Here is a 16,909-nt window from a genome sequence, read left to right on the forward strand (position 1 = left end):
ATGGAAACGCTCCTGGTCTCAATTTGCTGCCATCAGCAGGGTAAGTGAAACAGCCATTTGCATTTGTGGTGCTCTGCTAATGTGTTCACAATTTGGAACCTGTTCACTTCCTACTGAGAGCAAAGTGAGAGCCTTTATTCCTCCCCTGGGCACCATGCACAGCATATTCTGCTTGGAGACAGAGAACTGGGGTACATTGTTCCCTTCTACATCACCAACTGACCAAGGAAATCAAATTCACTCACCACTATGGTCATTAATAAGATTGTTTTAAAATGCTAAAATGGGACATCACTTTAAAGGAATTACACAGATTATTTTTCAATTAAAAATAGAGACATAGCTGAAAGCCAAACACTTGGTTTAGAGAGTTACTACAATTGGTTTTTGATTTGGGGCTGTTCAAGAGATCTGCTACACAAAGTTCCAATCATGTACATTGCTTTTGTAATCTGAAGGGTATTTTTGAGTTTCAACTGTCTAGGCAATGCTGGATAAGGAAAAAATATGAAAGAAGAGAGGGAAAATATCAATGAAAACAATACAACTACAATGTACAAAGTGTGCCTTAAGTATCATAAAATAGTTCATATAGTAAATTCACTTAACAACTGTTGTTAGAAACTAACTAGATGTGGCTGGGATCAAGAATAGATTGGAAAACTTTGACACTGATAGGGCATCTGTCACCTTGGAGCCACACTGTCTCCTTCCTACTGCAGACAGAGAGAAGAATGCTCAAAAACAGAAGTTGTGTAAAAGAATCATAAGAAAGCTGCACCCATAGCTCTAGGTCCTTTTTCTGCCTCCCAGGATGAAGGACATTCCTATATCTCAACTTAAGCCTCTTTCATAGTGAAGGCATTCACCCTCCCAGTAACTAATTGTCTGCAATTTTTTTCTTCAGCTTGGGTCTCCTCTTCTGTCAATCAGCCGATTCTCCTAAGGGATCTCTGAGGCTCTTCTTCTATGTGATTGTTCTTTTTACCTAGGGACTTGCCCTCTGAAATAACTCATGAAATTATTATTTTTAATATCCCATGAGAAATAAAGAACAATTATGGTAAAGCCCCTATTCCTCCAGAAGGACAATTAAGGAAAGAAGGAATTAATTTTGTATCTTACATCTAATAGCATAACATTAATAAAATAGCTAGAAATAGAATAGAAGTCCATGGGTGGCCTGAGGTCCAGTCAGTTCAGCAGCCGGCTTTGGTAATACGTTGCTGTAAGAGGTGAGAACAAACTTTGGGAATCAGGCTAACAGGAATCCAAATACCACTTCTACCTCCACACAGCCCTCACTTCCTTTGCTCATTGCCTGGGAAATGGAGAACTCTGCATAACTCTAAAAGATGCTGCAGAGCAAAAGTGACTCAGCTGTACAACCAGCGCACTGCTTGATATGCATTGGCCCTCCATAAATCTTTGCTTCTCTCATACACATTCTCTGTTCGTTCTGTTTATTTGCATTTTGCTAACTTTTGGGAGCGTGTTTCTTTTTTTCAGTAAACTTTTGAACACTGGATGATACGAACTGTCCATTGAGCTAGCCAGCTGTTTTGCCTCTGTGACAAACAGCCTGAGAGTGAAGTAGCCAGTTTTCAGATGCCCCCTCACAGACCACCAGAGACCACGATCAATGCAAACAGCAAAGAGTCATTTATTGCAAGCTCGAGCTTGGTCCTGCGCACACTTGGTAACCGGTGATGCTAAGAGGCCCAGAGCATAGAATCAGCAGTTTTTATAGTATTGAACAAACAACTTTAAGGAACTTTTACATAAGAAATTACATGATTGGTTAACATTTAGAGCAAGCTAAGGTGGGCAAATATACTTTACCGAAAAATATCCTTGGTTCATAGTTTGACCACAAACGGTTATGAGTCACACCTGGACCCACAGTATGCATGGCATGTTTCGCCCTGGGCTCTGAAGAACTGGTTGGTCGGAATATTATATGGTTTTAACTGAAACTCTTAGCCCTAGGTCACTCAGGGGCAAAGTCACTCAGGGGCTAATACCTGCCTTAAGCAAACGCCATCTATGGCTCCAAAGAATTGTTTTGCAAGGCTTTCTGTCATAAATTCCTGGCATTGGGCTAAAGTGGGTCATGAGTTAAGTCACAGAACTGAGATGGGGTCTTAAGTAAAATGGAGTTGCTTAGGTTTCTCAAGAGAAACAACATAAAAGAAGGAATGATTTATCTTGGCTCAGGGTTTTAGAGAACTCAGTCGATAGCTATGGCCCATTACTTTGAGCCTGAAGTGAAGCAAGACCTCATGGTGGTGAGAGCTTCTTACCTTATGGTAGTTGGGGAGAAGAGAAACAGAAAAGCCTAGGACAAGATGTAGCCCTCCTGGGAAATGTCCTCTGTGACACACTTCTTTCAACTACACCTCACCCTTGGAGTTTTTACCACTGCCTACTTGTGTCATCAAATCACAAATTATGAACCTCTGCTCTTTACTGCTAAACACCATGCCCAGTACTGGAACAAACCCATGCAATCAGCCTTCACTCTCCTTTTCTTTCTTATTGTGGATAGCACAGAGTGAAAAACCACCATTCTTTTTCTTTTTCTTGTTAAAAAAAACCCATCAAAATAATACTCAGTCAATGTGGCCAACCAAGTAATCTAAAACCAAGAAGGGAGGATTTAAAAAATGAGGTTGTATGGTTGACAAATGTCTTGATCATCCTCTCTAGCTCTTGTATTTTAGGTAGTTTTTCCAGGGGCTTCTGTCTAAGGACATACATTTGAAGGATTGCTTGTCACGATTTTGCATCTGAGGTCACAGGAACTAAGGGAACCATACACTGAAGGGAGAGATAGAAAGGGATTGCAATGCAGCTATTATGCTAGACTGAGGCTCTTTGAAAATTGGATGCATATTGTGTTTAGTAAGCAGATAGGGGTTTTCCATTATTGGTATTATTTTGAGCACTGATGTTTTTTACATGCTGTAGTGAAGATGTGCAATTTGAGAGAGGAAACATTACTCTCAGAGTTGGGTATTTTTACTTGGGGACACTAGAGTAAATTTCCTTCTTTATCAGAAAAAAAGTGAAAACATTTTTATTTTATCTAACACTTTAAAATAATGGATTATCTTTAAGTATAACCTTTGATTAGAAGAAAAGATAAACAGAAGGTGAAGGATATGTTGGCATATAGTCTGTATCAGACAGATGTGGGGTTCCAAATCTAGCCTCACCACCTACCAACTGAGTACCATGAGATTTTTATGTATATTATTAGGCAATTATCCTTAGTGTTTTTGAGAGGATTAATGGGCTTTCAGGGCTTAAACACATTACCACCTCTCCCTCCTGCAAAGTGGCAGAATTTCAATAAAAGCATAGTAAGTTCCTAAAGCCAAACAGGATAGGAAGAAATAGCAGGTGATGGATGTCAACAGTGTTGTAGAAGATGAAATATGTGAAAACAGTATGTGTATCTTATCACCAAGAAATAAATATGCAAGTGTTCAGAGAGTTGACCAGGAAGGAACGATTATTACATCAAATCAGGGAGAAGAACACGAAAAATGAAACAAAGCAAAACAACACACATACGCTTACACGCACACATGCACTAGAGAAGGCTGACACTGAAGACAACTTTGCTCAGGGACAACTGCCAATCCAGGAGAGGATGCCAAGAATACTTAGTGACTTTTGCAGATTATTGGAGTTGAGAAAAAGAAATATGGGAACAACCTAACGGTAGGTTCCGGGTAAATCTACATGCTCTGGGGTTGGGCCCTGAAGGACTGACTGTACCCTGGAGTGAGGAAGAATTGGAGTAAACTAATGTTCCCACCAACTGCATCACAGCTTGAGATAGCCAAGGGCTCTGGGAATGTCAATCTCTGGAAATGAGTCAATGTGCTTCATGATGATTTTGCCCTCAGGTAGAAGAAGAAAAGAAAATCATCATTAATTTACAACATCACAACTCTACACCTCAAATTACTTCCACATATTTTAAAATACAACACTTTAGGATTATAGACATGGATGAAGTACCAGAATACCACCCAAAAAGTAATGGAAGCCTTGAGTGAAGGCTTGAGTTCAAACATTACGGCAGCAAAAACAAAACAACATCACAAACTCCAACAACAATAACAAGCTCTTGGAAACCAATAAAAAGGAATTCACTCATCAGCAGGAATTGGGAGGGGGACTACATAAAGGAAAAATAACAGAAACAACTGACAGCAGAAATAGATTTACATGGCTCAAGACCCTGGAATTACTAGACACGCTTTAAAACTACTCCTCTTAGATATGACAAAGTAAACAGAACTCAGAAAACAAAGGACCTCTACTCAATTTGTCGTATCATTTCTAAATGACTCCATGCTCTTGACCCCATACATGGCATATATATGTGCACATCTGAGGGAAGCTAGGAGGAGGGCAGAGAATCAGAGGAAAACAGGGGAAAATATACAACAGAGGAGGGGTTCATCAGCTGCACTGGACATTGATGAAAATGAACTAAGCAACTCAAGGGCAGCAATGGGAGGGAGGGAATGAGATGGAAAGAGGGAACAGCTAACACTAAGCAAAAGGAAAGAAATGTACATACCACCCGATGTGGAAGAAATAGTTGTATTGTTAAAGCTCATAGAATTCACAAACACTATAGATCATGATAATGACAATTTGCCTTGCAAGGGTTAAAATGTGTTTGTGACTTTAACTATCACTATCTCACAACACTGTGAAATTCATGTAATCACTTAATATAAATAAAATTATTAAAAAACTACTCTTATTAGAGTCAAGAAGCTAAAACGTCAACAAGAAGGCATAAAAAATGACATGTGTTTTGAAAATAACCAAATAGGATACAGTAAAGCCACCAGCACAACCTGTTTATTGCAGCACTTATTCAGCATAGCCAAGGTATGGAATTAGCCCAGATGTAGAATATATACACAAGGGACGTTTACTCATCCATTAGAAAGAATGATATTGTAACATTTATAAAGAAATGGAAAGACTTAGAAAAATTATGTTAATTGAGGTCGGGCCCAGAGAGACAAAGAATGCATGTTTCCCCTTATATATGGAAGCTAGATTTAGCTTATAAACTTAAGTAAAAACATTGGGTGGTAAACAAGCATATACAACTGTATTAACTGAAATACGGTAGATTCAAGGGAGAACTGCAATAGTGCAATTCTTTTTTTTTTTCTTTTTTGTCGGTTGTGGGCCTGAGTGCTGTCTCTCAGCTCTTCAGCTCAAGGCTAGCATTCTACCACTTGAGCCACAGCACCACTTCCATAGTGCAATTCTTTAGAAAGGCAAAGTCATAGTTCAACAAAATAAACACAAGGAAGTGGTGCTGGAAGGGGTGGAGTGGTGTCAAGGTGCAAGGGGTAGACGAATGAAGAATGGGAGAGGAGGAGAATATAGCCAAATGTATATTCTATACAATTAAGAGTGAGGGAAGGGATGAGTAGGGGAGGAATGGGTGAAAATGTTGAGAGGGGTGACATTTATCAAGACATCTTGTCTTCATAAACTGATTTGTTAAATGGCAACTCCTTTGCACAACTACTTAAAGATAATAATAAAAATATGATAACTAAAATTAAAAACTCTTTCATTAGGATTTGTCAGACTAGACAAATTTAAAAAGAAAATTCACAAACTGGATAAAATTCCAGAAGAGATACTTTTTACAGCATAAAACTAAAAATGAAAAAGTCAAAGAATAGAAACATATGGGATATAGCTAAAAATTCTAACAGATAATAATGATTTCAACTTTTTAAGACTATAAAGAAATATCAATTCAGGGGGCTGGGAAGGTGGCTCAGTGGTAGAGTACTTGCCTTGCATGCTCGAGGCCCTGGTTTGATTCCTCAGCCCCACATAAGCAAAAAAAAAAAGCCGGAAGTGGCGCTGTGGTTCAAGTGCTAGAGCACTAGCCTTGAGCTGAAGAGCTGAGGGACAGTGCCCAGGCCCAGAGTTCAGGCCCCATGACTGGACCCCCCCCCCAAAAAAAGAAATATCAATTCATAGTACAAAGTACAAAGAAATCTCAAGCTAGAAAAACTGGGAAGAAATTCATAACGATAAACAGAAGAGTAAAACCAGCAGTGGGTATAGAGGAAGGAGAAAAAAACAAGAACAAAAAGTAGACCAGCTGGTTATTTGTGGCTCACACCAGTAATCCTAGCTATTCAGAAGGCTGAGATCTGAGAATCATGATTTGAAGCCAGCCTGGGCAGGAAAGTTCATGAGACTCTTATCTCCAATTAACTGCCAAAAATACTGGAAATCTAGCTGTAGCACAAGTGGTAGCACACTAGCCTTGAACACAAAAGTTCAGGGATAGTGCCCTGGCTCTGAGTTCATGACCTAGGTCCAGCATACACAAAAAATTATACCACAACGTTTTCCAAAGAACTGAGCCAGTTTTGGTGGCTCAGGCCTGTAATCCTAGCTACTCAAGAGACAGAGATCTGAGAATGAATGTTTAAGCCTGAATAGGCAAGTTTGTGAGACTCTGATCTCCAATTAATCAGCAAAATTCCAGAAGTAGAAGTATGGTTCAAGTGGTAGGGTGCCAGCCTTGAGCAAATAAGCTAAAGAAGAGGACAAGACCTGAGTTCAAGCTTCAGTACTAGCACATAAAACAAAAAAACATAACAAAAACCAGAGCTTTTTTAAATGGAAAGTTTGAAAAGAAAGAACAAAAGTGATAATTATGTAGATTAATCAAAATGACTGTAGTCTTTCCACTATTGTTTTCACAAGGTTCATACTGTTGGTAGACTTAAAATTACATGACAGGCTTAAACTGAATTAAAATATGCTAATGCCCTTGCATTGTCTAGAAGACAGAGTTAAAGTAACATTAAACGCTATTGAGTCAGCACTGATGTATAATCTTAGGAACTAAAACAGTAGCATAAAAGTGCACATCTTCCACAATACAAAAAATGGAATCATTAATGGAAAAATATAAAGAAAGACAAGCAAATATAGAATAAAAAAGTAGAAATTATATGGTAAGTTCATGGATTTGTTCTCAAATCAACATATATGCTATTCCATAGGGGGGGGGGAAGTTATAACTCAAAATAAAAGTGGAAATTCGTAAGACTGACAAAATCCTGTACATAATTTAAGAAACACATGTTTAAAACACAAGGAAATAGTGCACAACATGATATATATATATATTATACATATTACACATAGTACTTCTATAGAGAAAATAGGACTATAAAATGAATCATATAAACAAAAACTAAGACACAGATGAAATAATATTATGAATATTGAAGTAGACTGTGTGTGTGTGTGTGTGTGCACGTGCACGCTGATACTGGCACTTGAACTCAAGGCCTAGACACTGTCTCTGAGCTTTTTTGTGTGTGTGTGTGTGTGTGTGTGTGTGTGTGTGTGTGTGTGTGTGTGTGTATGTGTGTGTGTGTGTGCGCGCGCGCTGCTACTGGCACTTGAACTCAAGGCCTAGACATTGTCCCTGAGCTTGTGTGTGTGTGTGTGTGTGTGTGTGTGTGTGTGCGCCCGCGCGCGCGTGCACTGCTACTGGCACTTGAACTCAAGGCCTAGATGCTGTCCCAAAGCTTTTGTGTGGGTGTGCGCATTGGCACTGGGACTTGAACTTAAGGCCTAGACACTGTCCCTGAGCTTGTGTGTGTGTGCGTGTGTGCGCGTGTGTGTGTCTGTGCACGCGCGCGCTGCTACTGGCACTTGAACTCAAGGCCTAGACACTGTCCCTGAGCGTGTGTGTGTGTGTGTGTGTGTGTGTGTGTGTGTGTGTGTGTGTGTGTGTGCTCACGCACTGGTACTGGCACTTGAACTCAAGGCCTAGACACTGTCCCTGAGCTTCTGTGCTCAGGCTGCCATTCCCACTGGAGGCACAGCTTTGCTTCTGGTTTTTTGTTTGTTAAATAGTTAATTGGAGGTAAGAGCCTCATAGGCTTTGAAGTGAGATCCTCAGATCTCAGTCTACTAAGTAGCTAAGATTATTGGCCTGAGCCACTGGCACCTGGCTTAAAGTAGATTTTTAAAGTAACAACTAATTACTAGATAGGAGGAGAGGAACAAAAGAATGGTATGTGGTTCTCTTAGAAGAAACAAAATTTCTAAATATTTAGACATCAACAACAGTCTTTCATGAAAAGAAAAAGTTGGATAGTTATATGAATAAACAGAGAATTTATCATAACTGATACAAACAACAGGCAAAAAGAATCAGCAAATATTTATATCAGAGTCACATCATATCTAAATGACATATAGAACATTGCAAACAGCAACTGCAGAATGAGCAATATTATTCAAAGCACATGGACCATTTACAAATACTGATCATACTGAGTCATAAAGCAAGTCCCAACAAATTACAAAATACTAAAAGCATACAGTATCCTTCTCTGATCACATTGCAATTAAGAGAAAAATAAATTTAAAATGTAGTTCATAGAACATTATGCTTTTTAAAATTAAGAAAATGTTTATAAATCACCTAAGGTTAAAACTAATAATAAACTGAAATTAACTTGAAATGAAACTAGAATAGATTTATTTATTTATTTATTTATTTTGGATTCTGGTACTTGTGCTTGAACTCAGGGCACAGGCGCAGTCCATGAGCTTTGTGCGCAAGACTAGTGTTCTACCACTTGAGCCACACCTCCACTTCTAATTATTTTGGGTAGTTAACTGAAGACAGGCCTTTCATGAACTTTCCTGCCAGAGCTAGCCTGGAACCTTGATCCTTACATCTTAACCTTCTGAATAGCTAGGATTACAAGCATGAGTCAAGGGTGCCCGGCTGAAACTAGAATATATTTTAAGTCAGATGGTAATGAAATAGTCAATATCAAACTTTTCTAGATGCATCAAAGCTTTCACATAAAGGGAAGGATTTTAGCTTTACTTGTTAAAAGGCAATAAATATCTGTCTCAACAAATTAGGAAAAGGATAACAAAATGCACAAGATGGACAAAAGTGACTAGTAAAGAGAAGAGCAAAATTAATGAAACAGAAAACAAATATTGAAATAGGATTAACAAGTTTTCCTCCAAATGGATGTTTGTTGAAGCTACTGAGGAAGCTGAGATCTGAGGATCACAGTTCAAAGCCAGCCTGGGCAGGAAAGTCCGTGAAACTTTTATCTCCAATAAACCACCAGAAAACCGGAAGCGGCACTGTGGCTCAAGTGGTAGAGTGCTCGCCTTGAGCTGAAGAGCGCAGGGGCAGCGCCGAAGCCCAGAGTTCAAGTTCCATGACTGACAAAAAAAGAAAAGTTACTCATTATAAATATCAAGGCATCTTCACAAAGCAAACATTCTTTGTGGGCAGCACTACCAGCACCTTTGATGCCTCATCATGGTATTAACTGCCACAGAAGCTACAGGCCCAACCTCCAATTACACATTAATTTGTCCTGCTTTTGGATTTCATTGTAATGGACAGAAGAAAATTTTTGGAAGATGAATAAAACTGATAACCCACTATAGGAGACTTGTCAAATTAAAAAGGAGAGAAAGAACAAAAATAATTCATGTCAAGAATACAAAAAAAAGCACTATAGATCCTACAGAGTAAAGAGGAAAAAAAAAGTGAATGTTATTGAGATCTTAAATGCAATGGTAATTTTTTAAAGTATCGCATTTTAAAATGGACATAAAAAAGTGGAAATCAGAATAATTCTGTAACTATAATGAAACTGAATATGAAATTAATTTTTATGACAAATAAAAAAGACTTCAAAGGACATTCTGCCAAACACTTATTGATGGAACAGTTCCATCAACTCTTGCAGAGGCTAAGGAAACAATTTGTAATTCATTTTATAAGATCATCCTGTCCTTATTACCGAATATTGATATTACAACAAAGGAACATTACTAGTTCACTCTCACATTCATCCATTCAGAAACTCTAAGTACAAGAGTAGCAAACCAAACTCAGTAAAATATAAAAAGGATAATGCATCAATAAAATGGGACTTTTTCAAGAATTCAAAAAAGCTGACCATTAGCAGATAAATGTGGTAGTTTATTAATCTAAATTCTTTGCTCACCTATAGAAATAGTTATACATCTGCATTCTATTTATTATTAAGTATCTTTAAGGAGTTGTACAAAGTGTTTTCAGCATATTAATTTATGAGCACTATACCTCTTGATCAGTGTTACCTCTTCATAATTCCCCATCTATCTCAACCCCACCCATGGCCCAAAATTACTTAGTTCCATTTTCACATATATACACTATTATGACTGTATTCACCTACCATTCCTCCCTTTGTTCATCTCCCCACTCGAAGTTCTATCCCCCTAGGACAAAATCTTTCAGCTTTCTGGTATTTATTTTGTTAAACTGTCAGTTAATTGTTCAAAGGAGTTACACTATTGGAATCTACCCCTGAGTATACCATACTTCAATCATGTATATATATATATATATATGACTGTGGTTCTCTATGTGATCTTATATGTGTGTATTTTAGATCTAATTTCCATATTTGAAAGGAAACATAAGCCCTTTGGCTCTCTGAGCCTGATTTATTTTGCCTAACATTTTCCCAAGTCTATCCATCCTTTTTCCTGTAAATGATGTTTTCTTCTTCTCTTTATATATATGTTATTTATATGCACAAATATGTATATGTTTTATACATATAGAACGTTTTCTTCAGTGTTTTAACCTAATCAACATTTTAGGTAATGTGGGCTGTTTCTTGGCTATGGTGAACAGTAGAGCAGTGATCATGGATGTATAAGGGCCTTTAATTGTATCCTACAGTACATGTGCATTCTTGCTATCCAGTTATTTGATTTGGCCTGATGACTTAGCTTGGCCAATATGCTATCAGTAGGTATAAACAATGGTTAGAGTTCTTTCTTATATCTGTAGTGTCATCATGCTAAGAATATACTTACTACTTCTAGAAAAAGAAACAAAGAAAGATTTGAATTCAACCATTGATTGGTGCTAGACTAGCCAACTTAGCAGAAATCAAATGAGATCAGCCATTCAGCTGTTTTTAGACATTGGAGTTGAGAGTGTTTTGTTCAAGTTCTATTTTGACAATAGCTGTCTAATTGGCAGAAGATTAGGTAAAATTCAAATTGGATCAGAAGGATACATAACATACAGCAACCTGGTCTACATTTAATCAAAATAACATTTAATCTGAATTACTTTGAAATGTTCTCATTGATGCTGTTTTTCATTTTTATGGGCATTATATCTCTCAGTAATTTTTACATTTCAAGTTTAGATATTGGGTATATGAGGAAATAAACTCAGGAGAAGGAAAAGTGTAAGCAAAACACACTAGGAGGCTTGATGGAGAAACAGCCAGCTAGTATGCCCTGGGAAGAGAGGAGGAAGAAGCAGTCCATTGGAGTCACTTCATGAATTGCTTGAAAGTCACTCCGGAAAAACCCTTCTAGGGACAATGAGAAGAAAAGTAAAGGCCTTAGGCAGAAAAGACTGCATTATTCAAAAGGTACTTTAAAAGATTAATCTGACTTTAGTCTATTGTTTTCATGCAAATGTCTAAGAGGCCTTTTAGTAAATCAAAGAGATTTATGTTTTTAGTACAGGAAAGATAAAATGAGCTAGAGTTCTCTCAGTAGGATTGACCATCCATAACAGGCTGGCTATCATTCATTTTTGGATGTACAAGTATAAAATAAATGTGTCTTAAGGCCAGGCGCTGGTGGCTCACACCTGTAATCCTAGCTACTGAGGAGGCTGAGATCTGAGGATCGTGGTTCAAAGCCAGCTTGGGCAGGAAAGTCCGTGAGACTCTTATCTCCAACTGACCACAAGAAAACCAGAAGTGACACTGTGATCCAAGAGGTAGAGTGCTTGCCTTGAGCTAAAGAGCTGAGGGACAGCGCCCAAGCCCAGAGTTCAAGCCCCACAACCAACATATAGAAATAATATAGAAACAAATAAATAAATAAATGTATCCCTTGGGTAATTTATGCCAAGAATCCAAAGGAAATATTTTGCTAGGCGCTGGTGGCTCACGCCTGTAATCCTAGCTACTCAGGAGGTTGAGATCTGAGGATCTCGATCCAAAGCCAGCCTGGGCAGGAAAGTCTGTGAGACACTTATCTCCCATAAACCACTCTGAAAACCAGAAGTGGTGCAATGGCTCAAGTGGTAGAGCACTAGCTTTGAGCTGAAGGAAAAAAGCATTCAGGCCCAGAGTTCAAGCCCCATGACTGACAAAAAAAAAAAAAAAAAAAGGAAATATTTTATGGCCTCAAAGCTCCAGACTTCCTTGGTTTTTCAAATCATTTCCTCTTTATTTCCTATCTTCCTTCCTTCCTTCCTTCCTTCCTTTCTTCCTTTTTTTTTTTTTTTTGCCAGTCCTGGGGCTTGAACTCAGGGTCTGGGCACTGTCCCGGAGCTTCATTTGCTCAAGGCTAGCACTCTACCATTTGAGCCACAATGCTACTTCCAGCTTTTTCTGTTTATGTGGTACTGAGGAATCGAACCCAGGGCTTCATGTATGCTAGGCAAGCACTCTACCACTAAGCTACCTTCCCAACCCCTCAAATCATTTCTTATAGTACAAATAAATTTAAGGAAAGTTTGGAGACTATCGATGTTCCTGAAAACTTACTTTCCTCTTGCATCCTTCTTTGTAATCGATTTTTACCCGCAGGTTAAAAACTGCAATCCCTTCGCTATCTTACATATGCCCGGGTAGCTAATTCTGTTCACAAATTTGTCTGAGCACTGGAACAAAAAACCCCCTAAAGACAGCAGAGCATTCATCACCCCTGGACTGACCCATACTTCCTTTAGATTTTTAGAACTAAGTGAGGAGGTGATGCTAGTTTAATCCTCAGTCTACAGCAGTGCTACCATCTCCTGGGTGGACAGAGCAGCTCTCTGGGAAAGTAAGGAGTGTCTGAGCTGGGCTCCAGATTCCTGAGTCAGAATCTTGGAGGATGAAGAAGAATAGCCACAGTGGTGAGCTCAACACCAGTTGGCCTGGAATCTGAAAAAACTAGGTGGCGTTCGCTCAGTGCTCTCCCATCTATGTCCTGAGTGGCGCCCCCTGGTGTTCAGTGCCCTGGCAGCCGATGAGATGAGGAGTGGCTAACAGGTGGCCTTCCTTTCTCTGCCAAAGAGATGCTGTTGGTTATGGGGCTCCTTTTTCTAACGCATCCCAGGGTGAGCTAAAAACAACCTAATGGCTGCATTCGACTTTCAAGCGCTAAAAGCCTGTTTTGGTTTTAAGCCAGTTCTTCCCTCACCCTCTCTAAATTGTTAAGAGTGGTCAAATTTCGTTCTCACTTTCACTGATTGCTTTCCAAAAGCTAACTCTGAGGTACCAGAGAGGGTTGGAGAGAAAAGGATTCAAGGAATTTGTTTTATAAGCTTGAAAATTCAGATTTGTGGGGAGAGCAAAAGCACTTCTTGTTCTGCCAACGCACTGCAGGCAAATGTTGCCACCCAAATCATCATAAATTCATGTTATATATACACACATATGTGAATACATATGTATATATATTCACATAAAGATACAATATGCAGACAGATGTATACACACAGTCATATACATACATACATACATGCATTCATACATACTAAATAAAAAGAGATAATATGCTATCTAGACTCAATCTGCTCTACACAAAAGGTTGGACACTAAGGGGAAGAGGATCCAGTGGCAAATGAACTGAGATTGGAAACCTATTACTAATTCAGCAGTGAGTGCATTAGGGATGCTTAGCTGCAGAACTGTCAGATACGATTAAAGAGCTGCTCACGGACCTAGCCTCTTCATAATTCATGGGCCAATTTCACTTTCTTTTAGGAGTGGTTTCTTATCAACATAAATTTGTCCTTGGGATTGAATTGCTACTAAGACCAGCTATATGTTGGGCTATTTAATTCATAGATATTCTTAGTAAAGTTGTAAAAAGCATGTAGCTGATTAAAACCCGATTTAAACATTCTTTTATAATGTTTTTTCTAAAATAATTCCAGTCTTATGAGATATGGGTTGATCAAAAACTAAATTTACTAGTAAATTTCTTCTTGTATGTCCAATCTAGTTCTAAAGCCAGTTCTCCCTTCAAACCAACAACAGTTCTAACTCTGATGTAACAGAAGCAATATACATATATTATATAAGTATATTATATATTATGTAAGTATAATATATATATATATATATAGGTTGAGTGTTTACTATACTCTTCTATTAACTTAAAGAAAAATTACCAGTTAGCACTATGGATAAAACAAATGCTTTACTTATAATTAGTTCCTATGTATTTAAAGATGTTTACAAGGAAAACCAGTTGGGGTTTGAATTGGTATTTTTCTCCAAAGGTATATTTTAATGATTCAGATTTAAAACCACATAAATACATGAAACATCATTACACCCCACTTACAATGGGGTGTATTACAATGGGGTGTATTAGTAATGTTATTACTAATTTTTGCTGGAATTCAGTGTATAGTTTGAAAGACACCTAGGTTCCCAAAGTTGCACGTGGCATTCTAGAAACGGCAAAACTATAAAGATGAGAAGATATTTTGTAGTTGTCAGAAGATCAGGGGTTAGGAAGGGTTGAAACTAAAAGGCACTTTTGAGGAGTTGAGAGAACTTTTTAGTATCTTTACTATGGATACATGCTTGTCCATCAGTGGTTTTAGTTACTGTCTTGTCAGTTTATCATCAGTGATCAGAGCGTATCTCATTTCAGAAGGGCTGGTATTGTAACCTTCATTCTCCAGGGAAGTTTCCATTACTATGTTCTCATTTGGTAGGGACTCCCCATTCACAGAAACTATCCAGACAACACTTGTCCATGGCTCTTTCTCACTATTACACCTTCCCTGTGCTTGCCTGATATGCTTTGGTCCCTAGAAACAGAAGACTCGGTGTGTTAGTGCACCCAGGAGTTTGGATGGCACTCAGTTGTCTCCAGTTTAGTTATTACAGAAAAGGTGATTGAAATAAGTGGAATGGATCAATGGGACCAAAACCTAGAGCAAAATCAGCCCTGTCTTATAGCCTAATACTAGGAACAACAAAAACAACAAAAAATAGTGACCCTGAAGCAAAGGCTGGAGTATTAAGAGAGCCCAGTTTAATACTAGCAAATGTTCTGACAAGTGAAAAACCAAGATTATGTGACAGTTGACCAAAGTGCAGCCCCCAAGGATGCTCCCAGGTATTGCACAGAGCAGATCCCAAGAAGACCAAAATGTGACTTCTTGGTTTCAGGGATAACACGTAACCTGCCCTAAGATCTTTCTACAAGGAAGAAGAGAGAGCTGAAGGAGACTTCAGGAAAGGATTCTTCAACTGAGAATTCTTTCAATTGAGAATCCTCTCAGTTGAGGAATTGGCCTTAGGACTATGAAAGTATGAGATGTGGCACATATACTCCTGGAAAACATAACACTCAGTTTTACAAGGATCCCCTAAGATTGGGAAGACTCCTGATTATTATGGGCAGCCTCCAATGCTAAAAAACAAGTCCTCACCACACTCTGAAAAAAGGCACCGTCTCTACCTGCATCTGTTCCATGTCCCTCCCATCTTTGGTTACCAGTGGCCACAATACAAGCCTCTTCTGGTCGAACATTGATCTCATTATTATTTGCCAATTAGTTCTGTTTTTCACCTTCTACACTATCCTCTCTATCATCTTTGGAATCTCTCTTCGTCCTCACCCCCTTGGAGGACGATTCCCTGGGCATTCCAGCATGGGCAGCAGCAGGTTTTCTTAGTTCTGTGTTGTCTTCTCTCTTCTTCCACACACTGGTCATACAGATATCCATGCTGCTGACTCCTCTCCACTCTCCCTCATGCCCTGATCACAGTCTCCTCATCAACACCAGTCCTATCACTTGAACACAGTGTATGTATTTGGAGGCTAACAGACATCCTAAGACAGTGGGATTCATTCTCTTTACTACCTGTCCTCATTAGCCACTCTGTCTTGTAACCACACTCTATGCTGGGGATTGCCAACACATGGCACTTGGCAATATTGTCAAACTTGCCCCACGCTAAGATTCTTGTGAATTGGTCCAGTCTCCCTTACCCTGAACTGGCTAGGGTATCTGACCCTCCCTAACATAGAGAAGGAACATCTGTGTCCCCACTCAACACTGCACAATGGCTGTAACTTTCAAATCTCAGAAGCTATTCTCTCATGACCACCCACTCTTCAAATATATTAAAACTCCACTGCTCTATTAGACACTTAGCATCTTAGTAACTTTGACCTTTTGCAACTGACCCAGCCTTCCACACTCAGGAGCAAACCAAGTATTCATTTATTTTGTTCCTTTCTGGTCCTGCAACCATACTAAAGCAAAGGAACTGTTCCCAATGTCAAGTCAGCACAATGTTCCCGGCATCCATCTTTCTGTGTGACATATTTCCAGTTTTGTATTGCTTCCCCCTTTTCTGGGCTGCTTTATGAAACCAAGCCCTAAGACCTAGGGTCTTTAAAGTCACTCATGTGGAAGCTTAACGTGGAAATCAGCAAAGGAAAGAAACAGGCTTCTGTGGGGGTCTCAGGTTGACTCGTGAAGGAAATAGATGGATCACCTAGGCTGAACAGTAAATACCAGGTTATGGGGACAAAAGTCCTTTGACTATGGGCAAATCCAGACACAAGGAAGGAACTGAAGAACATTTCCTATATTGTACTATAGTAAACCCCTTGAATGTTCATAATTTGCTTTTACAACCTCTGTCCTTAGGTACTTGGCTCACAGTAGGTGCTTAGTAAATTTTTAGCATTCATCACTTGCCAACCATCACTTAATAGATGGAGGAAGCAGATGTCAAATAATGTCTTCCAACTTTGAAGTATCACTACTCAGGGTCTTGGG

Source organism: Dipodomys spectabilis, unplaced genomic scaffold, assembly GCF_019054845.1.
Source record: "Dipodomys spectabilis isolate Male_0828 unplaced genomic scaffold, ASM1905484v1 ptg000178l, whole genome shotgun sequence".
Lineage (NCBI taxonomy): Eukaryota > Metazoa > Chordata > Mammalia > Rodentia > Heteromyidae > Dipodomys > Dipodomys spectabilis.